Genomic DNA, 10,108 nt, shown 5'->3' with positions numbered 1-10,108 from the left:
AAACAAAACACAACAAGAAAGGAAAGCTTGTAGTTAGTTCAAGGACTGTTTGTTGGCCTTTAGGAGTGTTTTCCAGTCCAGTCTGTTGGGGCACCAAGCCTTGGCCCCAAAGTCCACCTTTGGTATTCCCTGAGGACCTGGCCGCTCCATTCCCTTGCGTTTCTGTTGCACCCCCTTAGTGTTTTGACTCAGTGTGGCAAGATCAAATCGGGTGTAATTCCCACACTGTGTCTCCGGTGTTGTCCCATGTAGGGCTATGGGTCAGTGAGGGACATCATGTCTCATAGTGGGGCCGGCCATGTGGTCCTTTCTGTGGACTGGATGCTATAAGTGGGAACATCGTCCTCACAACCTGGCAGACCAGGATGTGCTCCACTCTCTCCTCCTCCCCCTTCATCTGCTCCCATGTACTCCGATCAGATATGTCCCTCTCCCGGAGCTGCAGATTCAGTGCTTTCCTTTGAAATAAATTCTTCTTGGAGGAGGGGCAGGATGGACATGCACTTTTAAATTACACAAATATCCTATTCTTCATCAAATTTTCTATGTACTTATTTATTAATTTATAGCATTGACTCGTGGTTTCTTATTTAATGGATTATAAACTGTCATTATTTATTTTAATGCTTGAATTGACCCATATTGGGGCAGTAGCAATCCCTTTAAGCTGGCATTTGGGTCATTTTTAACATGCCTTCATCATTGTTGGATCACTTCAATTTCTGCCTCAACAAAATATTCTAGGCTCATTTTTTCTTCTGTAGACTCAGCTCTGCAGACAAATCCTGATTCGTTTTATGGAGAGCTGTATTTAGATAAAGAAAGGTCCATGAAATCAAACACACAGTCCTCTATCCATGGGGTTTCTTATAGCTTTATTATTTTCCATTTGAGAAGCTTGAATCCAATTTTCTAATGTATTTACTTTTATGATAACAACCCTGAAAGTGAACAGATCTTCCACGGCACCCATCATTCCTGTTCCTTCCTCACCCCACTCAGGCTTGACACCTTCTGCCATGTGGATGCCCTCTTTTTACTGATTATACTTTGATTCCTCATGTCTAGTTAGTTTTAAGATTGGATATCTAATATTTCACTTCATGCTGCCCCTCTGTATGGATGCCCGCTTCACCTACTGGGGCTTTGACAAACCATGATGGGCAATTCTCTTTTGCAGGCACCATCCTGTCTCAGTTTGTGTTACAGTGTCAAAATTTGAGCCTCTATGACTCTCCCCAACATGGCTCTGATGCCTGCCTTGCAGTCTCATCTCAAGACTTTAGAAAAAATTATCAAGGAAGGAGAGAGAAAAGAAAGGAAAAAATAAGTACCATTTATATGTATAGTCTGTAAAGTCAGGAAACTATGGAATGAGAGTAGATAGAAAAGAGGAGAAATAAGACTTAGGACACCCCTACTTGGACATTAGTTATCAAAGAAATGAGGGGAACCAACATATGCTTTTTGCTGCAAAGAGAAGCCAAAAAGATAGGGGAAAACCAGAGAAAGGAGTTTTTGACAATGAAGAATGTATTCCAGGAAGGTCAACTGTGTCAATTATGCTAAAATGTCAAGCAGGATGAAAATTGAGAACTGAGATCAATGAGAGAAAGGACTAGCACTAGATTTAATGATATAGATGACAACATTGTCCTTGATGATCATATTATCAGTGGAATGGTGACAGCAAAAGCCTAATTGAAATAGATTCAAGATAGAGTAAGAGATGCTGATGATGTGGGGACAGCCAATGTCGATACTTTTGAGTTTTTCTGTAAAGAGATTCATAAATGGCGAAAGATGGATGTGAGACCAGGAGAGCATTTCTTTTAATTTTTTCAAGTGAGAGATATTAAGTATTAAATGTCTCAACTCACTTCATGTCTGTTTTGTCCTGAGGAATCATCAACTTATATGACCATTAGTTCAGTAATTTTTGAAAGTCTCATGCCAAAGATAACTAAACTAAAAGGGAAATAAATGCATAAATACTGATTATGTGAGAACATTCATACATATCCATCACAGATGGTTCTACTTTTGATATCCAGGTGTGCCTTAGGTGCCGCTGAGTGGTCCAGATCCTATGTATAATAGAACAAAACATTGCATGGTCCTGCCCCATCCTCACAATGTTCCTTTGCCTGAGACAAAATCCTTGACAATTTCAACCTTTTCTCCATTTATCATGATGTTACCTATGAACCTTAGGCTTAAATCCCTTTCAAAATTGGGTAGACCAAGATCTTGGTATATTCATTCACTTTCTCTCACTGGTACTTAATGAACAATTGTCATTTGTTGGCTCAATAGAGGGGACATAAAATTAATATGCTTTCTACCCTCAAGAGGTTTGCTCAACAAGGTCAGATGAGATAAGAATACAAATAATTCTATAAAGTAGTAAGTGATAACATGTTATATTGTTGATACAAATTAAATGCTATAGCTATATAGAATTCATTCTAGATGGAATGAACAAAGAAAGGTATTATGGAAGAAAAATACTTAAACTAGGACCTAAAGGACAGCAAGATTTTGTAAAATAGAACATAGAATAAGACAGCATTTCAAACAGGAAAAAAGGTATGAACAAAGAAATCAGTAATAAGAAGGGGGAAAAATGAGCGTGAAGAGCAACATGCTTTAGGAACCATTTGACGCCAAGAACAAAAGTCCAATTGATTAAGCTTAATAAAATAGAATCTATTATTTGAATAAGGATGACTCACAGTTTCGATGGTGATCAAGATAAATAAATCTGGGTCACACAGAGTGTGGGACCAGCAACTAGATATTCTAGAACCAAAGTCAGGTCTGTTAAGAGGTTGCTCCTTCCTTCTTCCCTGTCTGATTTTCATTTTCTCTGTGTGTCTTTGTTCACCGTCTCGCATTTCATCTTCACTCCCTCCTTTGGTATACTACTTCAAGTTCTCCAAGATCTTACACGGACATGGGAGGAAAACAACACATAAAACCGAGCTCCTAACATCCGATCCCAACAACGTATCAGTCTCTGATCCATTTCCAAATTTTTAGAATGGAGAATTTGCCACAGTTTGCATAAAATCTCTGTATTTGACCCAATCATCTATTGCTAGGTCATGTGTGAGGTCATGTGGCACTAACATGGACAGCAGGCCCATCCTACACAGGAGCTAAGGACAGTTTACATCAGATGCATGGTGGACTTGAACTGGTTTTCAACGCTTTCTGTGGGGTTGGTTGTTTTTTTTCACTTTTTCATATTAGGGTTTATTTCTGATCATTTTGTCATTGAAAGGTAGCCCTGGTGAGCTTTTGTTATATGTTGTTCAGTGTATGAAACCCAGGATTGATGAACCTATAGAGACAATAGGTAGAAAAAGGGTACCTGGAGGGTGGGGGGGTAGCTGATGTCAGGGAGTTCCCAAAGGCAGAAAATGTTTTGAAACTAATTGCTGCGGCAAGTGTACAATACTTGGTGTTATTGAACTATGGAATGATATGATATCTGTATTAGCTCCCAATAAAGTAGTTTGGCAAGATATATATAGAAAGAAAGAAGAAGTTAGAATTAAAATATCAGTACTGGATTCAAGGAAATGTGGTTTTGTTTGTTGTTTTGTAATTCACTACTGTAGTGGTGTAGTAGGCTATGCATTGAGCTCAAAACTGAAAAGTCAGCAGTTTGAACACACTGGCAACTCTGAGAGAAACATGGTAATCCGCTCCCTGCAGATTTACCGCCCTGGAAACCCTGAAACGCTGTTCTACTCTTGCCTGTAAGTGTTGTTATCATCAGAATCAAATTGACCGTTGGTTTGGCTTTGGTTTTTATAAAGGTGGACAGAAGCCCTAGTGCAGCAGTGGTTCAACTGTTTGCTGCTAATAGAAAAAGCGGTGGTTCAAACCCAGCAGCTGCTGCATGGGAATCTACTTTCATGAAGATTAAAAGCTGTGAGAGCCCAGTGAAGCACTTCTACTCTATCCTCTCGGGTTGTTGTAAGTTGGAAATAACTCAATAGCAATGAGTTTTGCTTTTATACAGGTGTACGGTTTCTTACTGTCTTTAAGATAAATATATGGTGTTATGCCAGGGGCTTAAGTGGAGAGCAAATGTTTTAGAATGATGAAGACAATGAATGTACAATGCTTTATACAATTGATGTATGTATGGATTGTGATAAGAGTTGTAAGTACCCCTAATAAAACTATTTTTTTTAAATTTTAAATAATAAGTAACACTCCAAGTGTTGAGGAAGCTTAAAAAAAAGATAAATATATGCTAATAATAAATAAATTTTAAGAATGATAAACAAATAAGTTATAATCAAACTATTTATTAAAACTACTATGGTTTTTTTAAAAGACACATTTATTGAATTTCTTTTCTGCAAAAACCCTGTGCCTAATATTAGGGCAACACAGACGACTAATCTGAAAAACCATCATTGCCACTGTATTATGAAAGCACCCTGGTGGCATAGTGGGCTATGTATTGGGCTGCTGATCCCAAAGTCAATAGTTTGAATTCATCAGTCACTCTGCGAGAAAGATGAGACTTTCTACTCCCGTAAAGAATTACAGTTTTGGAAACCCAAAGGGGCAGTTCTACTTCGACCTGCAGCATCACTATGAGTCAGAAGTAACGTGATGGCAGTGAGTTTTCAGTGAGCCCATATTATGAATGCTTACAATGTGCCCTCTGTTGTACTTGGCTCTTTATAATTATTAAGCCTATTGCCATCAAGCGGATTCTGATTGTTAACAGCCCTATAGGCCAGAATAGAAATGCCCCCAAGGGTTTCCAGGGCTGTAATTTTTACAGACGCAGATGGTCGCATCTTCTCCTGTGGAGCGGCTATTGAGTTCAAACCACCAACCCTTAGGGTATGCACGCTAGCCAAGGCTTCTTTTTTTAAATAACTGTTACCTCATTTAGTGGCGTGTATTTCTGTCATCATCTTAAAGATAAGGAGATTGAGGTACAGACAGGTTAAATAAGTTGACCAAGTCAGGTACTAGTGATAAGAGGAGAAACTACATGTGTGAGAGAGAGAGAGAGTTTACGTGAATTAAAACAGTTCATTTAATTTATTATTTTATGGAACAACAATTTGGGCTGGAGCTTAGATGGGCAGCTCTTCTGGTCTTAGCTGAATCCACACATGTGAATCTGCAGTCAATTGCCAGGCAACTAAGATACCTGCTTTTGGAGAGTAGCTGACTAGGCCACATGTCTCTTATCCTACAGAAGGCTAAAAACAAAACCCGAAGCCCATTGCCACGGAGTCCATTCTGATTCGTGTGCTACCAAATAGCACTGAGCTCCTTAGGATTTTTTTTTTTTTTTTGGTTTGTTTTAAAAAATCAGATTACCAGGTCTTTCTTTCACAGTACTACTGGATGGGTTTGAAACACCAACCTTTTAAGTAATAGTCTAGCTCAAGCCAGTGTCCTTTCAGAAACAGATTCACCCAATGCCATGGAGTTAATTCTCGCTCATAATTCCCCTATAGGACAGAGTAGAACTGCCCCTGTGGGTTGCCAAGATTGTATATCTTTTTTTTTTTTATTGTACATCTTTACAGGAGTAGTAAGCCTCATCCGTTTCCCTCAGAGCAGCTAGTGGTTTTGCACTAAGGACCTTGTGGTTAGCAGCCCAAAGTGTAACTCATATGCCACTAGGCTCCTCTGTAACCGATTAGCTCGGTTTATTCACTTGTTGGCAAAGTTCCAAAAGTGAGAACGGAAGCATGCCAGGTCTTTGAAGGCCTAGACCGAGAAGTGGCACACAATTTCACTTCTGTCACACTGTGTTGGCTAAAGCAAATCACAAGGCCCAGGATCAAGTGCTAAGGAAATTGCTCAGTAAATATGTCTGCAACACCTAACACTTGGTAAGTGCTCAGTAAATGCTTACTGAATAAATCATAAGCATTCCCATCTTAATGTATACAGATTACATTCAGTACAATCAATTGGCAAATATCTTCTCCCACTGAGAGCTAGAAATTTCAAACCATCCATTCTCATCTGGTTTCAGAATAGCAAATGAGAGGCCAGTTAGGGGTCAAGGGGTAGCCCACAGAGGAGTCAAAATTAAGACACTTGCCCATCTCCTAAGTCTCCTCTAAAGAAATTTAGATCATCATCAGAAGCCGAGGCCTGACCCCTTTGGAATTCCTCCTTTCTTCCCCTCCCTGGCCATCTCCGTCTGAGACAATCATTTATCTGCTTTCTAGCACTATAGATCGGTTTGAATTTTCTAGAATTTTATTTACATAAAATAGTTCACCTGTACTTTTTGAAAATCTGGTTTCTTTCATTCAGCATAATTATTTTGAGAGTTATCCATATTGCAATATCAGGAGTTTATTCCTTATTGCTGAGCAATATTCTGTTACATCGAAGTCTAAGTCCTACAATTTATTCATCTGGTCACCTATTAATAATTTTTTTTTTTGGTTGTGAGAACTAGATTTTCAAACTAGGTTTTAACTGATGGAAAGAAGCACACAAAAAAAGCAAAAGCCACTTTTAGATGATGTAAAATAGTATAAACAAAAGAACAAAGACAAAAATAAGTATATTATCGCAATGCCTTGGCTACAAATTAAGAACCTATTTTTTTTTAAACTGAAATGAGTCAAACACTAAGGACATCTATGAGAAGGTTTCAAAAAGGTCCTGAAGGGGAAAAAAGGGAGACAATGTCAAGGAGCCCATGGAGAAAAACATTGTTTGGAAACTGTGGTAAAAATTGTACAATTCCAGTGGATGTGATTGAAATATGGAATTATATGATATATGCATTAAATCCCAACTAATTTTTAAAATATAAAAAGAAAAAAAGAAAAAAAAAAAAAGGTCCTGAAAATTTAGAATTGAAGACAATGGACATTTTCCATGAAGTTTTTGAAGCCTGCTCATATTACCGTGCAATCTACAAGCCTACAAGTAGAGTAAGCTTCAGACCCAAAACATGAATGTCTTGCTCAGCAACTCAGCAATTCCCAACCTTCTTTTGCTGCAAAAGCAAATCTTTGTTGTAATAGCAAAGCGGTTGTGTTATTCTCAGGCATCACATTGCAAATGCAAAATTGTTCAGAGGAAAAAGAAGCAATATCTTCCTGGGTATTTCCTGAATCTGCTTCTCACCGATGAGGAACAGTTCTGATTATGTTTCCATAATATGATCTACTAAGTCCTACATCGTCTGACCTCTGCCTCTCTCTCCAGTCTCAGAGTTTCGCTAGTTCTCTCTCTCATTGTCTGTACTCAAGCCACATTGGCCTATTTCCTAAATGTGCTCACTCCTCCTAGCTGCAGGGGAGCCGGCTATGGTGGAGTAGTAGTTATGGGTTGGGCTGGGACTTGCATGATCAGCAGTTCAAACCCACAAGCAGCTCCTTGGAAGAAAGCTCCTTTGCTTTCTACGATGGAACTTTCTACTCCCATAAACAGTCTTGGAAACCCACAGGGCGGCTCACTTTAAGTCAGCATTGACTCGACAGCAATGAGTTTATCTTGCTTTGGGTCCCAGTCACAGAGATTTTGCACATATTGCTTGCTCTATCTGGTATTATATGGGGTGTATGTGTTCAGCTACTATCCCAAGGTGAGCAGTTCAAGTCCACCAGTCTCTCTGTGGGAGAACGTTGAGGGTCTCTGTTCCCATAAAAACTTACAGACTCAAAAGCTCACAGGGCAGTTCTACAGTGTCCCGTAGGGTCCATGATCTGGAACTGACTCTAAGGCAGTGGATGGGTTTTCTTTATCTGCACTCTCTACTCTTCTGACTGATTCCTACCTGGATCATCACTTCACCAGAGAAACTGTCTGGGATCTCTGTGATTAAGGTAACTCAACGTGTTATGCACCTAAGATGACAGTGATACTTTTATATTGGTCTTTGTGATTCTTTGATTAGTGTCTGTCTCCCTAGTACATGGCACAAATAAATATGACGAATTCTTATTCTGAGATACAGAGGTCTGTAGCTGCCCTGGAACTATTTGTAAAGTTCTCTGCATTGACTAAGTACATTTTTTCTGCAGAGAAGAGCCACAGTCGTATCATATTCTTATCCATTAGAAGGTAATTAGATTCAGAAATTGGTCCATTTTCTTATTTCTGGCTGGCCTGGAGCTCTCTACTTAAAAGCAGAAGGTAGGGCAGGGACTAATGTTTTGGTCTTCCATTGTAATGTACTTACTCCATTGTGCACCAGGGCTGTGTTATAGAGAATGCCAGAAAATGTTTCTTTTCTTCTTTATTGGGACTGCTTTGAAAATTGATGTTTGCGTATATGTGCCTAAGTTATGACTGCCTCCTAGATTCTTAGGATACCAAAGCTTCTGCTGCTATACAACTGGACTTGAATAGAAAACTCACTTAGAAGCCTCATCTTTCTCTATGGTATTTTCTAGACTGAAACACACAAGGTAGGGAAATACGTTGACTGGGTATACTTACTAAGGTCCACAGATTTCCAGGAAGGGGAAGGAGGATGTGGACTATGATCACTTAAATGATCTCTCCCTGCCATCGAGTCAACTCCAACTCACAGCAACCCCAAAGGGCAGAGTAGAACTGCCCCTGTGGGTTTCCGAGATTGGTGGATTAGAACTGATAACCTTGAAGTTAGCACCCAGCACATAACCTACTACTCCATGGGCTCCTTATCTTTAAACTATTAGCAGCAGGAAAAATTAAGGACAGCTCCTAAGTGGATAGAGAATGTCCGTCCCCCTGAGCTACATAGAGCAGGTGGGTGAATTCGTAACACATGTGAGCAACCCTTCTCACCCTTCACTTTTCCCAAACGTAGAGGACGGCGACCCTTTGTGGCAGTCAGGTAGATGGTGGTCTAGGGAAAGCTGATACTTGGGTTGTGCTCTCCCAAAAGAAAACACAGAGATTTTGAGAGCACACCAGAACAGCATCTACAGGAGGAAGGCTGTGAAGGAAGACTTCCAGAAGAGAAGACTTCTGAATTTCATTTTAAATTAATAAAAGTTTTTATAAACTAGCTAGCAGAAGCAATAGAAATGTGCATAATCAAAGTTTAGGGAGCTGAGGCATAGGTAAGTGAATATATTTCCCCAAATAAAAGATGAAACATATGGGCTGATATCCGACTTGGCAATGGGATAAAATATTTCAAATTGGACTCTGAAAAAAAATAGAGAGCATATGGTTCACTGTAATAAGGGGTATAACTAGGGAGAAGGCGCCGAGGTGTGAGAAGAATGAGCCAAGGAAAGGGTGACTGAGTGCACAGAGATTAAGCCTAATGTCATTGACACTGATTGTAGAAAGTTAAAAATAGAACTAAAATATAGAAGCCAACAAAGATGCCCTGAAGAGTTTCCCACCCACTCTTCTCTCTCCCTTGTGACTAATATTAACAGCTTCCAGCAACACCCAGCAGTAGGCGTCAGAAGTGATCATGGATTTTGAGGTAATAGCAGACAAGAGTGTTAGAGGGAGAAAAAAGCAGTTGAGAAATAGGTAGCAAGTAAGCCCACCTTATAATGTAACTATTTCACTTGATAGTTTATATAGTTAAATATAAGAAAAAAAATGAGAATGATGAGGGCAATGAATGTATAAATGTGCTTTACACAATCGATGTATGTATGGATTGTGATAAGAGTTGTATGCGCCCCTAATAAACCGATTAAAAATAATAATAATAGAAGTTAAAAAAAGAAAAAAGAAGTCTTTATTTTTCTTTTTTAAAAGGAGACAATATTTTTAACCTAGAGAAAACGATTAGCCTAATTGCATTTCACCACCCTATACAAGCTAACCCTAACTTCCAAGCATCTGTCTTTAAAGTAACCAGTACAACGTGAGCCCATATGTAGTGGGACTAAAGAAAATGCATTTTAAGGACTTGTGGAGAAGGAAACAAAAGGGTGAAAATCAGCTAGAAATGTACATCAGGGAGGAAATTATTTACAAAAGTCAAATAGCTAGGTGATGATGACAATCCAAATGACAATTTTTTTTTTTAATAATCTTTTTATTAGGGGCTCATACAACTCATCACAATCTGTACATACGTCATCTGTGTCCAGCACTTTAGTACATATGTTGACTTCATCATTCTTAC

This window comes from Echinops telfairi, unplaced genomic scaffold (assembly GCF_000313985.2).
Source record: "Echinops telfairi isolate 266 unplaced genomic scaffold, ASM31398v2 ScPeMD7_7424;HRSCAF=8462, whole genome shotgun sequence".
NCBI classification, from domain to species: domain Eukaryota; kingdom Metazoa; phylum Chordata; class Mammalia; order Afrosoricida; family Tenrecidae; genus Echinops; species Echinops telfairi.
This window is presented reverse-complemented; position numbering follows the sequence as displayed.